This window comes from Carcharodon carcharias, chromosome 9, assembly GCF_017639515.1.
Source record: "Carcharodon carcharias isolate sCarCar2 chromosome 9, sCarCar2.pri, whole genome shotgun sequence".
NCBI lineage: Eukaryota > Metazoa > Chordata > Chondrichthyes > Lamniformes > Lamnidae > Carcharodon > Carcharodon carcharias.
In genome coordinates, this window is record NC_054475.1 from 68,391,178 (window position 1) to 68,411,517 (window position 20,340).

The following is a 20,340-nucleotide window of genomic DNA, read 5'->3' on the forward strand; positions in this document are numbered from 1 at the left end:
AGCTTCCCTGGCCAGCATAAACCATCTCTATCTTGTCAGGCCCCTTCAGCTTTTAGTAGGTTTGAATGAGATCACCCCTCATTCTCCTAAACTCCGGAGAAAATAGACCCAATTTATTCATCATAGCACAACCCCCTTATCTCTGGGACCAATCTAGTGAGCTTTCACTGTACTGCCTCCCATTCACGGACACACACATGTTCTACACTGTTTTTCACACAGTGCCCATTGGTATGTGAAAGGTTTTGACCTGTGTCTCTATCTTTCTCTCTCTCTCTAGTTGCAGTGCTGTGGAGATTCATTACCAGACATGGCTGTTCAGCTCCTCTGTCCCACCTTACACATGTCTGTGGTGAGTTCCAAGTTTCATGCTGAATTCTACATGTAATTGTTTTATTTGCTTGCCCACCCTGACCGAGGTGTCACAGTGACCCTTCAACTGATGTTAAGCTCGGATAAGCCCTGACATTCTTCTGACCTGTGAATGACCATGTAGCAAAGCAACATGGACTATTGATGGATTCAACCTATTGTTGATCATCCATTTCCTCTTGTAGCTTTGTACAGATTCTGCTTATTCTCTCTTTCCCATTCTGAGTATTTGTGTATTTTATCTCTAACTGACACTTGACATCCTCCTCTGCATTTCCATTGGGAGTTATGCTCATTGCTGTGCTGTCAAGGTTAAGGTTGGCAATAAATCTTTTGGTCCCACTTTTTATTTTATAGACCTCAATAATGTTTCACTCATTCACCTCCTTGAAAGGGTTGAACTGAATTAAGTTGTAAGATGGAGTCTGACCAGAGAATTGTACAGACTGAAGATCTAACTCTTCCTTTAGCACAGATCCCTGGGATACTGCACAGCACGGACACTGACCACAGTCGGTGCCAGCCATGGCTCAGTGGTAACATGATGTCTCTGAGAAAGGATGTTGTGGGTTTCAGCACCACTCTTGAGGCAGTACATAACCCTGGCTGAGATTTCAGTGTGATACCAAGGAGGATCTGCTCTGTTGGAGGTGCTGTCTTTCAGATGAGCCATTAAATTGACATTAAAAGATAGCACGGCACTTTTTTTTTGGAGGAAGAGCAGTGGAATTCTCCTTGACCTCCTGGTCAATATTTATCCCTCAAATAACATCACTCAAACATCCCCTGGGATGACAACATTTGGGGGACTTGCTTTTGTATCATTATAGTACATATACACTATATTATTTATGAGAAAAGACTATTATGCCCTAACCCCATCTAACCTCTAACCCCTGTCACTGAACCCTGAACTGCTTCCTGTTAACTGTCTCCACAGAACTGCACTTCTAAATTAAAGGAATTTTTCAACTCGAAGCTATACATGATTGGAGTGGTGGGAATCGGGATTGCAGGTGTGATGGTAAGGGCAATATACAGACGACCCCTCCTGTGGTCGAGCAGCTTTGTTTAGGTAGGCCCCAAGGCCTGAATGATCTAAGCTTTCTGCTACAGGATGTACAGCCCAGTGTGGTGACCCCACTGTGACACCTTATCAAACTGACAAATAAATCTCATCACTTGAAGCTTGTCCCAAGATTTCAGACTGACAAAATCTGATTTGAGCAGAAGGAGTATCATGCTTCACAATTTATCCAAATGACTCCTGTCCTACACACCATGCCATCAGGGAAACCAGCAATGGGCCTTAAACACTGAACACTCAGAGTCACCACATCCCGAGATGGCTTGTGACTTTCTAACCCATAATTCAAATTGTTAATAAATACAGTAATAAATACAGTAATATTTGGGGCTCCAACAGAGATCCTTGTGGGACATGATTAGTCATATCTGCCTTAATTTGTGTATGTTAAACAAACGCTAACTGACACCAGACCAATTGGTCAAAATGGCGGGAACGTGTCCATTAAGCTGCAGCACACTGAGTCCAAACACCCCAATGATGAGGCAAAGTGGCAGCAGAGAAGGAAAGAAAAGGAAGCAAATCCTGCCCTCCAGATCCCACCACCACGTGGGACATTCTGACCCATGTGCCTAAAGATCTGCAGGCCATGGATCTGCCTGTTCAGTCACATGAAAGCCCACAGCAGAGCCTTACGGCCCTGGGTGGATGTCGACTTGAGGGATGGCCAACAACGACGATGCCAGCCTACCCTAGACTCTGTCTCCTGTCACTCAGCCAGTTTCCTAACCAGGTCAATAAAATTCCTTCCCTTCCATGCACATCAACTTTACCTGTTAGACCCTTATGGGGGACTTCATTCTTTTGTCTATTATGCTGAAAGTCCAGAAAATAGAGTTTTCCCTGTCCAACCTCCCTTTGGAAAAATTTTAATCAGGTTTGTTAGGCATGACAATCTTTATAAATGAACAAATGAACAGGGTGAGGTGATTATGATCCCTCTAATGAACTGGGAGTGTTGCTGATTATCACCCAGTTCATCAGTGAGTTTATCACCAACTCCCAGATTATCAGTGAATTTATCACCAACTCTGTTGTAGTCATAGAGATCTATGACTTCGGCCCATCGAGTCTGCACCAGTCAAACAAGTACCTAACTATTCTAATCCTATCTTCCAGCACTAGGCCCATAGTCTTGTATGCCATGGCACCGCAAGTGCATACCTAAATACTTCTTAAATGTTATGAGGGTTCCTGCCTCCACCATCCTTTCAAGCAGTGAATTCCAGATCCTCACCATTCTCTGGGTGAAAAAATTCTTCCTCACATTCCCTCTAAACCTCCTGCCTCTTACCTTAATTCTATGCCCCCTGGGTATTGATCCTTCCACCAAGGGGAAAAGTTCCTTACTGTCTACCCTATTCTATGCCCCTCATAATTTTATACACCTCCATCATGTCCCCCATCAATCTCCTCTGCTCCAGGGAAAATAACCCCAGTCTATCCAATCTCTCCTCATAACTAAAACTCTCCAGCCCAGGCAACATCCTGGTAAATCTCCTCTGCACTCTCTCTAGTGCAATCACATCCTTCCTATAATGTGGATTCCAGAACTGCATGCAATACTCTAGCTGTGGCCTAACCATTGTTTTATACAGTTCCAGCATAACCTCCCTGCTCTTAAATTCTATGCCCTGGCTAATAAAGGCAAGTATCCCATGTGCTTTCTTAACCACGTTATCTACCTGTCCTGCTACTTTAAGGGACCGGTGGACATACACACCAAGGTCCCTCTTATCCTCGGTACTTCCCAGGGTCCTACCATTCATCATGTATTTCCATGCCTTCTTTGTCCTGCCCAAGTGCATCACCTCACACTTATCCGGATTAAATCCCATTTGCCACTGATCAGCCCATCTGACCAGCCCGTCTAAATCTCCTGTAATTTAAGGCTATCCTCCTCAATATTTATCACCCCAACAATTTTCGTGTCATCCGCGAACTGACTGATCAACCCTCCTACATTCAAGTCTAAATCATTTATATATACCACAAACAGCAAAGGACCCAATACCAATCCCTGTGGAACCCCACTGGACACAGGCAACCAGTCACAAAAAACACCCCTCGACCATTACCCTCTGCTTCCTGTCACTCAGCCAATTCTGAATCCAATTTGCCAAATAGCCTTGGATCCCATGGGCTCTTACATTCGTTCTCAGTCTCCCCTGTGGGACTTTATCAAGAGCCTTGTTGAAGTCCAAGTAGACTACGTCAAATACATTGCCCTGGTCACCTCTTCAAAAAATTCAATCAAATTGGTCAGACATGACCACCCCTTAACAAAACCATGCTGACTGTTCTTGATTAACCCCTGCCTCTCCTAGTGTATATTAATTCTGTCCATCAGAATTGCTTCCAATAATTTCCCACCACTGAGATTAGACTGACTGGCCTGTAGTTCCCTGGTTTATCCCTCCCTCCCTTCTTGAATGATGGTACCACATTGGCTGTCCTCCAGTCCTCTGGCACCTCTCCTGTGGCCAGAGAAGTTTTGAAAATTATCGCCAACCCCCTTGCTATCTCCTCCCTTGCCTCACTCAACAGGGATACATTTCATATGGGCCTGGAGATTTATCTACTTTTAAGCCTGCAAGAGCACTTAGAACCCCCTCCCTTTCTTTGCAAATTTCTTTAATTATATCACAGACCTTCTGCCTGATTTCCAAACCCAGATCGTCCCTTTCACTTGTGAACACTGACACAAAGTATTCATTTAGAACCCTACCTATGTCTTCCAGCTCCACACACAAATTACCACAATGGTCCTCAATGGTATTCTTTCCCTAGTTATCCTCTTACTCTTAATGCACTTGTAAAATAACTTTGGATTTTCCTTTATTTTACCTGCCAATGTTTTTCATGCCCCCTTTTTGCTCTCCTAATTTCCTTTTTAAGTTCCTACACATTCTATACTACTCTCGGGCTTCCGCTGTTTTGAGCCCTCGGTATCTGCCATAAGCATCCCTTTTTCTCTTTATCCAATCCTGTATAACCCTCAGCATCCAGGGTTCCCTGGATTTGTTAGTCCCACCCTTTGTCTTTACTGGAATATGTCGGCCCTGTACTGTCCCTATTTCTTTCTTGAATGAGTACCATTGCTCTGATGCAGATTCACCTAAAAGCTCCCAGTCCATACTGGCCAAATCATATCTGATCTTATTAAAGTCGATCTTCCCCCAATGTAGAACTCTGACTTCTGGCCCATCCTTGTCCTTTTCCGTAACAACCTTGAAGCTAACTGAGTTATTATCACTATCTGGAAAATGCTCCCCCACTGATACCTCTACCAATTGCCCGGCTTCATTCCCTAAAATTAAATCCAGGACCGCCCCCTCTTTTGTAGGACCTTCTATGTACTGGCTTAAAAAGCTCTCCTGAATGCATTTTAAGAATTCTTCTCCCTCTAAACCTATCACACTATGACTAACCCAGTTAATGTTGGGGAAGTTGAAATCTCCCACTATCACTACCTTATTATTTTTATACTTCTCTGAAATTTTTCTACATATCTGCTCTTATTTTACTCTCTGTCTGTTTGGGGGCCGATGGTACACTTCCAGCAATGTAGTTGCTCCTTTTTTGTTTCTCAGTTCTATCCTTTTGGCTTCATTTGAGGAACCTTCTAAGATGTCATCCCTCCTTACTGCTGTAATTGATTCCTTGATCAATATTGCGACACCCTCTCCGCTTTTATCTCCTTCCTTGTCTCGCCTGAAGACCCTATATCCTGGAATATTGAGCTGCCAATCCTGCTCCTCTCTCAACCATGTCTCTGTGACAGCAATGACATCATACTTCCATGTGTTAATTTGTGCCCTCAACTTATCTGCCTTATTTGTCAGACTCATTGCATTAAAATAAATACCATCCAACCCTGCCAAACTCCCTTGTGCCTTAACTGGTCTATAATTTCTAGGCTTTCCAGACTCACTTGCTCTCTCTTCTAATTTTGGCTGTGCATCTCCTCCTGCTGAATCTCCTCTCAAGATCCCATCCCATGCCAAGTTAGGTTAAACCCTCCCCAACAGCACTAGCAAACCTCCCCACAAGGGTGTTGGTCCCATTCCAGTTCAGGCACAACCCGTCCACCTTGTACAGTTCCCATTGCCCCCAGAAACGGTCCCAATGTTCCAGAAATCTAAAGCCCTCTCTCCTGGACCATCTCTCCAGCCACGCATTCATCTGGACTAACCTCCTATTTCTATACTCACTGGTGTGTGGCACCAGAAGTAATCCAGAGATTACTACCTTTGAGGTCCTGTTCTTTAGTCTACTTCCAAGCTCCCTAAATTCTGCTTGCAGGACCTCACCCCTCTTTCAACCTATGTCATTGGTACCAATATGTACCACGATCTCTGTCTGTTTGCCCTCCCTCTTTAGAATGCCCTGCAGCCATTCAGTGACCCTGGCACCAGGGAAGCAGCATACCATCCTGGAGTCATGTCGACGGCTGCAGAAACACCTGTCTGTTCCCCTCACTATCGAGTCTCCTACCACTATTGCTCTTACCCTCTTTTTCCTGCCCACCCTCCCCACCCAAGGTAGCTGAGCCACTCACAGTGCCATGAGCGTGGCTGCACTGCCTAGAGGAACTGTCACTCTCACCGTTTTCCAACACAGAAAAACGGTTCTTGAGCGAGATGCACCCTGGGGATTTCCTGGCTACATTCCTGACACCTTTCTTCTGACTGACAGTCACCCGTTCCCTCTCTGACTGCACTTCTGTAAGCTGTGGGGTGACCACATCTAAAAACGTGCTATCCGCGAGGCTGAGTTTCGTGGATGCACCTCAGTGCCTCCAGCTGCCACTCAAGCTCCGAAACACAGAGCTCAAGTAGCTGCAACTGGTAGCACTCCCTGCACACATGGGCAGTCAGAGCGCAAGGGGTGTCTAGGACTTCCCACATCTTTCAGGCAGTACATAACATGGGACTGAGATGCCCTGCCATGCCTCTAGTTGAAAAAAAAAACCCTTACTTTAAGTTAAATACAGTAAAAAAGTGTTAAATTATTTATGTACTTTAAATAAAAAGAATAGGGCTCTTACCTTTCCTTAGCTTAATCTATTTTAAACTGGAGAAAAACAGTAAACCACGACTCACCAATCAGAACTCACCTTTGTGCTGACATCACTTGCTAAAGCTTCCCCGCACTCGTGCTGGTTCTGAACTCTCCGCTGCTGCCTTGCGCTGTCTTGTGATGTGTTTGTTGTTATTTTAAACAAGAGCTGACTGCAGGACACTGTTCCCAGACTGCTTCACCACGATGCTGACTGCAGGTCAAATTTCCCAGACTGCTGCACCGCGATGCTGACTGCAGGATACTGTTCCCAGACTGCTCCAACACGATGCTGACTGCAGGACACTGTTCCCAGACTGCTCCAACACGATGCTGACTGCAGGACACTGTTCCCAGACTGCTTCACCGCGATGCTGACTGCAGGACACTGTTCCCAGACTGCTCCACCGTGATGCTGACTGCAGGACACTGTTCCCAGACTGCTTCACCACGATGCTGACTGCAGGCCAAATTTCCCAGACTGCTTCACCATGATGCTGACTGCAGGATACTGTTCCCAGACTGCTTCACCGTGATGCTGACTGCAGGTCAAATTTCGCAGACTGGTTCACCGCGATGCTGACTCCAGAACACTGTTCCCAGACTGCTTCACCGCGAGGCTGACTGCAGGACACTCTTCCCAGACTGCTTCACCGTGATGCTGACTCCAGGACACTGTTACCAGACTGCTTCACCGCGATGCTGACTGCAGGACACTCTTCCCAGACTGCTTCACCGCGATGCTGACTGCAGGTCAAATTTCCCAGACTGCTTCACCACAATGCTGACTGCAGGTCAAATTTCCCAGACTGCTTCAGCACGATGCTGACTGCAGGACACTGTTCCCAGACTGCTTCACCGCGATGCTGCCTGCAGGTCAAATTTCCCAGACTGCTTCACCGCAATGCTGACTGCAGTACACTGTCCCCAGACAGCTCCAACACGATGCTGACTGCAGGACACTGTTCCCAGACTGCGCCACCGCAATGCTGACTGCAGGTCATATTCCCAGACTGCTTCACCGTGATGCTGACTGCAGGACACTGTTCCCAGACTGCTTCACCACGATGCTGACTGCAGGACACTGTTCCCAGACTGCTTCACCGCGATGCTGACTCCAGGAAACTGTTCCCAGAGTGCTTCACCGTGATGCTGACTGCAGGACACTGTTCCCAGACTGCTTCACCATGATGCTGACTACAGGACACTGTTCCCAGGCTGCTGCACCGCGATGCTGACTGCAGGACACTGTTCCCAGACTACTTCACCTCGATATCACCAACACGCTTAGTTCATCAGTGAGTTTTTCAGGAACACCCAAAGTTCACCAGGGTTTATCACCAACACCCAGTTCATCAGTGAGTTTATCACCAACTCCAAGTTAATCAGTGAGTTTATCAACAACTCCCAGTACATAAGTGACTTTATCACCAACTCACAGTTCATCAGTGAGTAATCACCGACTCTCCCACTTCATCAGTGAGATTATTATGATCCCTCCAAATTCATCTGTGAGCTAATCATGATCACTCCCAGTTCATCATTCAGTTTAACTCCAACACTCCCATTTCATCAGAGAGATAATCAGCAACAATCCCGTTTAATCAGTGAGTTTAACACCAACACTCCCAGTTCATCAGTGAGTTTATCACCAACAATCCCAGTTCATCAGTGAATTTATCACCAACATCTAGCTTATCAGTGACTTTATCACTAACTCCCAGTCCATCAGTGCCTTTATCACTAACACCCACAGTTCATCAGTGAGTTTATCACCCACTCTCCCACTTCAACAGTGAGTTTATCATCGACACTCCCAGTTCATCAGTGAGTTTATCACCAACGATCCCAGTTCATCAGTGAGTTTATTACAAACTCCCCATTCATCAGTGTGTTTATCACCAACACACCCACTGCATCAGTAGGTTATCAGGATAACTCCCAGTGCATTTTTCAGTTTAAATAAAACACTCCCCATTCATCAGTTATTTTATCACCAACACTCTTAGTTCATCAGTGAGTTTTTCACAAACACCCAAAGTTCACCAGTGGGTTTATCACCAACTCCCAGATCATCAATGAGTTCATCACCAACTCTAAGTTCATTAATGAGTTTATTAACAACTCCCAGTACATAAGTGACTTTATCACCAACTTACAGTTCATCAGTGAGATTATCATGATCCCTCCAACTTCATCAGTGAGTTTATCATGATCACTCCCAGTTCATCATTCAGTTTAACTCCAACATTCCCATTTCATCAGAGAGATAATCAGCAACACTCCTGTTTAATCAGTGAGTTTATCACCAACACTCCCAGTTCATCAGTGTGTTTATAACCAACAGTCTCAGTTCATCAGTGAATTTATCACCAACTTCCAGCTTATCAGTGACTTTATCACTAACTCCCAGTCCATCACTGCCTTTATCACCAACACCCACACCTCATCAGTGAGCTTATTACCAACTCTCCCACTTCATCAGTGAGTTTATCATGATCACTACAACTTCATTAGTGAGTTTATCGTGATCAATCTCAGTTCGTCATTGTGTTTAACTCCAACACTCCCATTTCATCAGAGAGATAAGCATCAACAGTCCCGTTTAATTACTGAGTTTATCACCAACAATCCCAGTTAGTCAGTGAGTTTATCACCAACGTCCCTGTTCATTAGTGAGTTTATCACGAACTCCCAGTTGATAAGTGACTTTATTACCAATCCCAGTTCATCGGTGAATGTATCTCCTACACTCTTAGTTCATCAATGGGTTTATCACCAACCCTCCAATTTCAACAGTGAGTTTATCATTATCACTCCCAGTTCATCAGAGAGTATATCACCAACACTCCCAGTTCATTGGCGAGTTTGTCACTAACACTGCCAGTTGATGTGTGAGTTTATAACAAACTCCCCATTCATCAGTGAGTTTATCACCAACACTCTTAGTTCATCAGTGAGATTTTCACGAACACCCAAAGTTCACCAGTGGGTTTGTCACAAACTCCCAGTTCATCAGTGACTTTATCACCAACTCCCGGATCATAAGTAACTTTAGCACCAACTCCCAGTTCATCAGTTAGTTTATCGTGATCCCTCGAACTTCATCAGTGAGTTTAACATGATCACTCCCGTTTAATGAGCGAGTTTATCACCAACACTCCCAGTTCATCAGTGTGTTTATAGCCAACACTCTCAGTTCATCAGTGACTTTATCACCAACTTCCAGCTTGTCAGTGAGTTTATCACTAACTCCCAGTCCATCAGTGCCTTTATCACCAACACCCACAGGTCATCATTGAGTTTATCACCAACTCTCCCACTTCATTAGTGTGTTTTTCATGATCATTCCAACTTTATCAGTGAGTTTATCATGACTACTCCCAGTTCATCATTAAGTTAAACTCCAACACTTCCATTTCATAAGTGAGTTTATCACCAACACTCCGGTTTAATCAGTGAGTTTATCACCAACATTCCCATTTCATCAGTGAGTTTATCACCAACTCCAAGTTCATAAGTGACTTTAACAGCGACCTTATCACCAACAGTCCCGTTTAATCAGTGAGTTTATCACCATTCACATTTCATCAGTGAGTTTATCACTAACACTCCCAGTTCATCAGTGACGTTATCACCATCTCCCTGTTCATTAGTGAGGTTATCACCAACTCCTAGTTCAATAAGTGACTTTATCAGCAATCCCGTTACATCAGTGATTTTTTCAGCAACACTCACAGTTCATCAGTGAGTTTATTATCATCTGTTCCACTTCATCAGTGAGATTATCATGATCGCTCCCAGTTCATCATTCAGTTTAACTCCAACACTTCCATTTCATCAGTGAGTTTATCACCAACACTACCATTTAATCAATGAGTTTATCACCAACACTCCCAGTTCATCAGTGACTTTATCACCAACTCCCAGTTCATCAGTGAGGTTATCACCAACTCTCAGTTCGTAAGTGACTTTATCAGCAGTCCAGGTACATCAGTGATTTTTTTCAGCAACACTCCCAGTTGATCAGTGAGTTTATCGCCATCTGTTCCACTTCATCAGTGAGATTATCATGATCACTCCCAGTTCATCATTCAGTTTACCTCCAACACTTCCATTTCATCAGTGAGTTTATCACCAACACTATCATTTAATCAGTGAGTTTATCACCAACACTCCCAGATCATCAGTGAGTTTATCACCAACAATCACAGTTCATCAGTGAGATTATAACCAACACTATCAGTTCATTGGTGGGTTCATCACCAGCAGTCCCAGTTTATCAGTGGGTTTATCTCAAACACACACAGTTCAACAGTGGGTTTATGACCAACTCCCACTTCATCAGTGTGTTTATCTTGATCACTCCAAATTCATCAGAGTGTTTAATATGATCACTCCCAGTTCATCATTCAGTTTAAGTCCAACACTTCCATTTCATCAATGAGATATTCAGCAACACTCCAGTTTAATCAGTGAGTTTATCACCAACACTCCCAGATCATCAGTGATTTTATCACCAACAATCCCAGTTCATCAGTGAGTTTATAACCAACACTCTCAGTTCATCAGTGAGTAGATCACCAGTAGTCCCAGTTCATCAGTCAGTTTATCACCAACTCCCCCACGTCATCAGTGAGATTTTCTTGATCACTACCAGGTGATCAGAGAGTTTATCACCAGCACTCCCACTTCATCAGTGAGTTTATCATCGACACTCCCAGTTCATCAGTGAATTCATCACCAATGATCGCAGTTCATCAGTGAGTTTATTACCAACTCCCCATTCATCAGTGTGTTTATCACCAGCACTACCAGTTCATCATTGTGTTTATCAGTAACACTCCCTGTTCATCAGTGTGTGTATAACCAACGCTCTCAGTTCGTCAGTGACTTTATCACCAACTTCCTGCTTATCAGTGGGTTTATCACTAAATCCCAGTCCATCAGTGCCTTTATCAACAACACCCACAGTTCATCAGTGAGTTTATCACCAATGATCCCAGTTCATGTGTGAGTTTATTACAAACTCCCCATTCATCAGTGTGTTGATCACCAACACTCCTAGTTCATGAGTAAGTTTATAAGAAACTCCGCATTCATCAGTGAGTTTAACACCACATCCGAATTCATCAGTGAGATTATTCCCAACTCCCAGTTCATCAGTGAGTTGATCACCATCTCCCTGTTCATCAGTGAGTTTATCACCAACACTCCCGGTTCATCATTGAGTTTATCACTAACATTCCATGTTCATCAGTGTGTTTATAACCAACACTCTCAGTTCATCAGTGACTTTATCACCAACTTCCAGCTTATCAGGGGGTTTATCACTAACTCCAAGTCCATCAGTGCCTTTATCACCAACACCCACAGTTGAACAGTGAGTTTATCACCAACTCTCCCACTTCATTAGTGTGTTTATCTTGATCACTCCAACTTCATCAGTGAGTTTATCATGATCACTCCCAGTTCATCATTCAGTTTAACTCCAACACTCACATTTCATCAGAGATTTAATGACCAACACTCTCAGTTCATCATTGAGTTTATCCCCAACAATCCCAGTTCATCAGTGTGTTTATAGCCAACACTCCCAGTTCAACAGTGACATTTTGATGATCACTATCAGTTCATCAGTGAGTTAATAACCAACTCCCAGTTCATAAATGACTTTATCAGCAATCCCGGTACATCAGTGATTTTATCAGCAACATTCCCAGTTCATCAGTGGGTTTATCACCAAGTGTTCCACTTCATCAGTGAGATTATAATGATCACTCCCAGTTCATCATTCAGTTTAACTCCAACACTCCCATTTCATCAGTGAGTTTATCACCAACACTTCCAGATCATCACTGAGTTTATCACCAACAATCCCAGTTCATCAGTGAGTTTATAACCAACAATCTCAGTTCATCAGTGAGTTGATCACCAGCAGTTGCAGTTCATCAGTTAGTTTATCACCAACTCCCCCAAGTCATCAGTGAGTTTATCATGAACACTCCCAGTACATCATTCAGTTTAACTCCAGCACTCACATTTCATCAGAGCATTTATCGCCAACCCTCCAATTTAATCAGTGACATTATCATGATCACTACCAGTTCATCAGTGAGTTTATCACCAACATTCTCACTTCATCAGTGGGTTTATCATTGACACACCCAGTTCATCAGGGTGTTTATCACCAACGATCCCAGTTCATGAGTGAGTTTATTACAAACTCCCCATTCATCAGTGTGTTTATCACCAACACTCCCACTGCATCAGTGAGTTATTTTGATCAATCCCAATGCATTTTATAGTTTAAATCCAACACTACCCATTCATCAGTTAGTTTAGCACCAACACTCTTAGTTCATCAGTGAGTTTATCACGAACAACCAAAGTTCACCGGTGGGTTTATCACCAACTCCGAGTTCATCAGTGAGTTTATCACCAATTCCAAGTTCATCAGTGAGTTTATCAACAACTCCCAGTACATAAGTGACTTTACCACCAACTCGTAGTTCATCAGTGAATTTATCACCAACTCTCCCACTTCATTAGTGTGTTTATCTTGATCACTCCAACTTCATCAGTGAGTTTATCATGATCACTCCCAGTTCATCAATCAGTTTAACTCCAACTTTCACATTTCATCAGAGATTTAATCACCAACACTCCCAGTTCATTTGCGAGTTTGTCACTAACACTGCCAGTTGATGCGTGAGTTTATAACAAACTCCCCATTCATCAGTGAGTTTATCACCAACACTCTTAGTTCATCAGTGAGTTTTCACGAACACCCAAAGTTCACCAGTGGCTTTGTCACAAACTCCCAGTTCATCAGTGACTTTATCACCAACTCCCAGTTCATCAGTTAGTTATCACGAAGTCTCCCACTTCATTAGTGAGTTTATTGTGATCCCTCCAACTTCATCAGTGAGTTTATCATGATCACTCCCAGTTCATCGTTCCGTTTCACTCTAACACTCCCATTTCATCAGAGAGAAAATCACCAACTCTCCCGTTTAATCAGTGAGTTTATCACCAACACTCTCAGTTCATCAGTGTGTTTATAACCAACACTCTCAATTCATCAGTGACTTCATCACCAACTTCCAGCTTATCAGTGAGTTTATCACTAACTCCCAGTCCATCAGTGCTTTATCACGAATACCCACAGTTTATCAGTGAGATAATCACCAACTCCTCCACTTCATTAGGGTGTTTATCTTGATAACTCCAACTTCATCAGTGAGTTTATCATGATCACTCCCAGTTCATCATTCAGTTTAACTCCAACACTTACATTTCATCAGAGAGATAATCATCAACACTCCCAGTTCATCATTGAGTTTATCCCCAACACTCCTAGTTCATCAGTGTGCTTATAGCCAACACTCCCAGTTCATCAATGACATTATGATGATCACTACCAGTTCATCAGTGAGTTTATCACCAATTCCCAGTTCATAAGTGACTTTATCAGCAATCCTGGTTCATCAGTGAGTTTATCACCAACTGTTCCACTTCATCAGTGAGATTATAATGATCACTCCCAGTTCATCATTCAGTTTAACTCCAACACTCCCATTTCATCAGAGAGATTATCACCAACACTTCCGGATCATCAGTGAGTTTATCACCAACAATCCCAGTTCATCACTGAGTTTATGACCAACACGCTCAGGTCATCAGTGAGTTGATCACCAGTAGTCCCAGTTCATCAGTGAGTTTATCACCTACACCCCCACGTCATCAGTGAGATTTTCATGATCAATACCAGTTCATCAGTGAGTTCATCACCAGCGCTCACAGTTCATCAGTGAGTTTATCATCGACACTCCGAGTTCCTCTGTGAGTTTATCACCAACGATCCCAGTTCATCAATAAGTTTATTAGAAACTCGCCATTCATCAGTGTGTTTATCACGTACACTCCCAGTTCATCAGTGACTTTATCACCAACTTCCAGCTTATCATTGAGTTTATCACTAACTCCTATTCCATTAGTGCCTTTATCATCAACACCCACAGTTTATCAGTGAGTTTATCACCAACTCTCCCTCTTCATCAGTGTGTTTATCTTGATCACTCCAACTTCATCAGTGAGTTTTTCATGATCACTCCCAGTTCATCATTTTTTTGACTCCAAATCTCCCATTTCATCAGAAAGAATATGACCAACAGTCCCGTTTAATCATTGAGTTTATCACCACTCCCAGTTCATCAGTGAGTTTATCACCAACTCCCTGTAATTAGTGACTTTATCAGCAATCCCGGTTCATCAGTGATTTTATCAGCAACACTCCCCCTTCATCAGTGAGTTTATTAACAACTTTTCCACTTCATCAGTGAGATTATCATGATCACTGCCAGTTCATCATTCAGTTTAACTCCAACACTCCCATTTCATCAGAGAGTTTATCACCAACACTACCATTTAATCAGTGAGTTTATCAACAACACTCCCAGATCATCACTGAGTTTATCACCAACAATCCCAGTTCATCAGTGAGTTTATAAGCAACAATCTCAGTTCATCAGTCAGTTGATCACCAGCAGTCCCAGTTCATCAGTGAGTTGATCACCAACTCCCCCACGTCATCAGTGAGTTTATCATGACCACTCCCACTTCATCATTCAGTTTAACTCCAGCACTCACATTTCATCAGAGCATTTATCGCCAACCCTCCAATTTAATCAGTGACATTATCATGATCACTACCAGTTCATCAGTGAGTTTATCACCAACACTCCCACTTCATCAGTGGGTTTATCATTGACACTCCCAGTTCATCACAGTCTTTATCACCAACGATCCCAGTTCATGAGTGAGTTTATTACAAACTCCCCATTCATCAGTGTGTTTATCACCAACACTCCCATTGCATCAGTGAGTTATTTTAATCAATCCCATTGCATTTTACTGTTTAAATCCAACACTACCCATTCATCAGTTAGTTTAGCACCAACACACTTAGTTCATCAGTTCATCAGACCCAAAGTTCACCAGTGGGTTTATCACCAACTCCGAGTTCATCAGTGAGTTTATCACCAACTTTCCCACTTCATCAGTTAGATTATCATGATCCCTCCAACTTTATCAGTGAGTTTATCACCAACTCTCCCACTTCATCCGTGGGTTCATCATTGACACTCCCAGTTCACCAGTGTGTTTATCACCAACGATCCCAGTTCATGAGTGAGTTTACTACAAACTCCCCATTCATCAGTTTGTTTATCACCAACACTCCCATTGCATCAATGAGATATTTTGATCAATCCCAGTGCACTTTACAGTTTAAATCCAACACTACCCATTCATCAGTTAGTTTAGCACCAACATACTTAGTTCATCATTGAGATTTTCACCTAGACCCAAAGTTCACCAGTGGGTTTATCACCAACTCCGAGTTCATCAGTGAGTTTATTAGTAACTCCAAGTTCATCAGTGAGTTTATCAACAACTCCCAGTGCATAAGTGACTTTATCACCAACTCATAGTTCATCAGTGAGTTTATCACCAACTCTCCCACTTCATCAGTGAGATTATCATGATCCCTCCAACTTCATCAGTGAGTTTATCACCAACTCTCCCACTTCATCAGTGAGTTTATCATGATCACTCCCAGTTCATCATTCAGTTTAACTCCAACACTCCCATTTCATCAGAGAGATAATCAGCAACACTCCTGTTTAATCAGTGAGTTTATCAACAACACTCGCAGTTCATCAGTGTATTTATAACCAGCACCCTCTGTTCATCGGTGAATTTATTACCAACTTCCAGCTTATCAGTGGTTTTATCACTAACTCCCAGTCCATCAGTGCCTTTATCACCAACACCCACACCTCATCAGTGAGCTTATTACCAACTCTCCCACTTCATTAGTGAGTTTATCATGATCACTACAACTCCATTGGTGAATTTATCGTGATCACTCCCAGTTCGTCATTTAGTTTATCTCCAACACTCCCATTTCATCAGAGAGATAAGCATGAACATTCCCGTTTAATTACTGAGTTTATCAACAACAATCCCAGTTAGTCAGTGAGTTTATCACCGACGTCCCCGTTCATCAGTGAGTTTATCACCAACTCCCAGTTGATAAGTGAATTTATCACCAATCCCAGTTCATCGGTGAGTTTATCTCCTACACTCTTAGGTCATCAATGCATTCATCAACATCTCTCCCAAATCATCAGTGTGTTTATCGTTATCACACACAGTTCTTCAGAGAGTTTATCAACAACAATCCAAGTTCATTAGCGAGTTTGTCACTAACACTGCCAGTTGATGTGTGAGTTTATAATAAACTCCCCATTCATCATTGAGTTTATCACCAACACTCTTAGATCATCAGTGAGTTTTTCACGAACACCCAAAGTTCACCAGTGGGTTTGTCACAAACTCCCAGTTCATCAGTGAGTTTATCAACAACTTTTCCTCTTCATCAGTGAGATTATCATGATCACTCCCAGTTCATCATTCAGTTTAACTCCAACACTCCCATTTCATCAGAGGGTTTATCACCAACACTACCATTTAATCACTGTGTTTATCAAAAACACTCCCAGATCATCACTGAGTTTATCACCAACAATCCCAGTTCATCAGTGAGTTTATAACCAACATTGTCATTTCATCAGTGAGTTGATCACCAGCAGTCCCAGGTCATCATTGAGTTTATCAGCAACTCCCCCACGTCATCAGTGAAATATCATGACCACTCCCACTTCATCATTCAGTTTAACTCCAGCACTCACATTTCATCAGAGCATTTATGGCCAACCCTCCAATTTAATCAGGGACATTATCATGATCACTACCTGTTCATCAGTGAGTTTATCACCAACACTCCCACTTCATCAGTGGGTTTATCATTGACACTCCCAGTTCATCAGTGTGTTTACCACCAACGATCTAGTTCTTGAGTGAGTTTATTACAAACTCCCCATTCATCAGTGTGTTTATCACCAACACTCCCATTTGCATCAGTGAGTTATTTTGATCAATCCCAGTGCATTTTACAGTTTAAATCCAACACTACCCGTTCATCAGTTAGTTTAGCACCAACACACTTCGTTCATCACTGAATTTTTCACGAAGACCCAAAGTTCACCAGTGGGTTTATCACCAACTCCGAGTTCATCAGTGAGTTTATCAGCAACTCCAAGTTCATCAGTGAGTTTATCAACAACCCCCAGTGCGTAAGTTACTTTATCACCAACTCGTAGTTCATCAGTGAGTTTATCACCAACTCTCCCACTTCATCCGTGAGATTATCATGATCCCTCCAACTTCATCAGTGAGTTTATCATGATCACTCCGAGTTCATCATTGTGTTTAACTCCAACACTCCCATTTTATCAGAGAGTTAATCAGCAACACTCCTGTTTAATCAGTGAGTTTATCAAAAACACTCCCGGTTCATCAGTGATTTTATCACCAACACTCCCAGTTCATCAGAGTGTTTATAATCAACACTCTCAGTTCATCGGTGAATTTATTACCAAATTCCAGCTTATCAGTGACTTTATCACTAACTCCCAGTCCATCAGTGCCTTTATCACCAACATCCGGAGCTCATCAGTGAGCTTATTACCAACTCTCCCACTTCATTATTGAGTTTATCATGATCACTAAAACTCCATTAGAGTGTTTATCGTGATCACTCCCATGTCGTCATTTAGTTTAACTCCAACACTCCCATTTCATCAGAGAGATAAGCATCAACAGTCCCCTTTAATTAATGAGTTTGTCAACAACAATCCCAGTTAGTCAGTGAGTTTATCACCAACGTCCCCGTTCATCAGTGAGTTTATCACCAACTCCCAGTTGATAAGTGAATTTATCACCAATCCCAGTTCATCGGTGAGTTTATCTCCTACACCCATAGTTCATCAATGCGTTTATCACCATCTCTCCCACTTCATCAGTGTGTTTATCGTTATCACACACAGTTCTTCAGAGAGTTTATCACCAACAATCCCAGTTCATTAGCGAGTTTGTCACTAACACTGCCAGTTGATGTGTGAGTTTATAATAAACTCCCCATTCATCAGTGAGTTTATCACCAACACTCTTAGTTCCTCAGTGAGTTTTTCACGAACACCCAAAGTTCACCAGTGGGTTTGTCACAAACTCCCAGTTCATCAGTGAGATTATCAACAACTTTTCCACTTCATCAGTGAGATTATCATGATCACTCCCAGTTCATCATTCAGTTTAACTCCAACACTCCCATTTCATCAGAGAGTTTATCACCAACACTACCATTTAATCAGTGAGTTTATCAGCAACACTCCCAGATCATCACTGAGTTTATCACCAACATTCCCAGTTCATCAGTGAGTTTATAACCAACAATCTCAGTCCATCAGTGAGTTGACCATCAGCAGTCCATGTTTATCAGTGAGTTTATCACCAACTCCCACACGTCATCAGTGAAATATCATGATCACTCCCACTTCATTATTCAGTTTAACTCCAGCACTCACATTTCATCAGAGCATTTATCGCCAACCCTCCAATTTAATCAGTGACATTATCATGATCACTACCAGTTCATCAGTGAGTTTATCACCAACACTCCCACTTCATCAGTGGGTTTATCATTGACACTCCCAGTTCATCACAGTCTTTATCACCAACGATCCCAGTTCATGAGTGAGTTTATCACAAACTCCCCATTCATCAGTGTGTTTATCACCAACACTCCCATTGCATCAGTGAGTTATTTTGATCAATCCCAGTGCATTTTACAGTTTATATCCAACACTACCCATTCATCAGTTAGTTTAGCACCAACACACATAGTTCATCAGTGAGTTTTTCACGAAGACCCAAATTTCACCAGTGAGTTTATCACCAACTCCAAGTTCATCAGTGAGTTTATCAACAACTCCCAGTGCATAAGTGACTTTATCACCAACTGGTAGTTCATCAGTGACTTTATCACCAACTCTCCCACTTCATCCGTGAGATTATCATGATCCCTCCAACTTCATCATTGAGTTTATCATGATCGCTCCCAGTTCATCACTGTGTTTAACTCCAGCACTCCCATTTCATCAGAGAGTTAATCAGCAACACTCCTGTTTAATCAGTGAGTTTATCACCAACACTCGCAGTTCATCAGTGTGTTTATAACCAACACTCTCAGTTCATCGGTGAATTTATTACCAACTTCCTGCTTATCAGTGACTTTATCTCTAACTCGCAGTCCATCAGTGCATTTATCACCAACACCAACAGCTCATCAGTGAGCTTATTACCAACTCTCCCACTTCATTATTGAGTTTATCATGATCACCAAAACTCCATTAGTTTGTCTATTGTGATCACTCCCAGGTCGTTATTTAGTTTAACTCCAACACTCCCATTTCATCAGAGAGATAAGCATCAACAGTCCTGTTTAATTTCTGAGTTTGTCAACAACAATCCCAGTTAGTCAGTGAGTTTATCACCAACGTCCCCGTTCATCAGTGAGTTTTTTACCAAATCCCAGTTGATAAGTGAATTTATCACCAATCCCAGTTCATCGGTGAGTTTATCTCCTCCACTCTTAGTTCATCAATGCGTTTATCACCAACTCTCCTACTTCATCAGCGAGTTTATCGTTATCACACCCTTTTCTTCAGAGAGTTTATCACCAACAATCCCAGTTCATTAGTGAGTTTTTCACCAACACTGCCAGTTGATGTGTGAGTTTATAACAAACTCCCCAAACATCAGTGAGTTTATCACCAACACTCTTAGTTCATCAGTGAGTTTTCACGAACACCCAAAGTTCACCAGTGGCTTTGTCACAAACTCCCTGTTCATCA

At 42.5% G+C, this 20,340-nt stretch overlaps 1 long non-coding RNA gene across 1 annotated transcript in view; it reads left to right on the plus strand.

The window, feature by feature from the left end:
• The first annotated feature begins 292 nt into the window (after nucleotides 1-292).
• LOC121282115 overlaps nucleotides 293-20,340 on the plus strand; it is a 125,830-nt gene continuing 105,782 nt past the window's right edge. The window contains exons 1-2 of the long non-coding RNA XR_005943995.1: nucleotides 293-352; nucleotides 1,313-1,396. This is a non-coding gene — a long non-coding RNA (uncharacterized LOC121282115). The remainder of the gene's footprint in view (nucleotides 353-1,312; nucleotides 1,397-20,340) is intronic.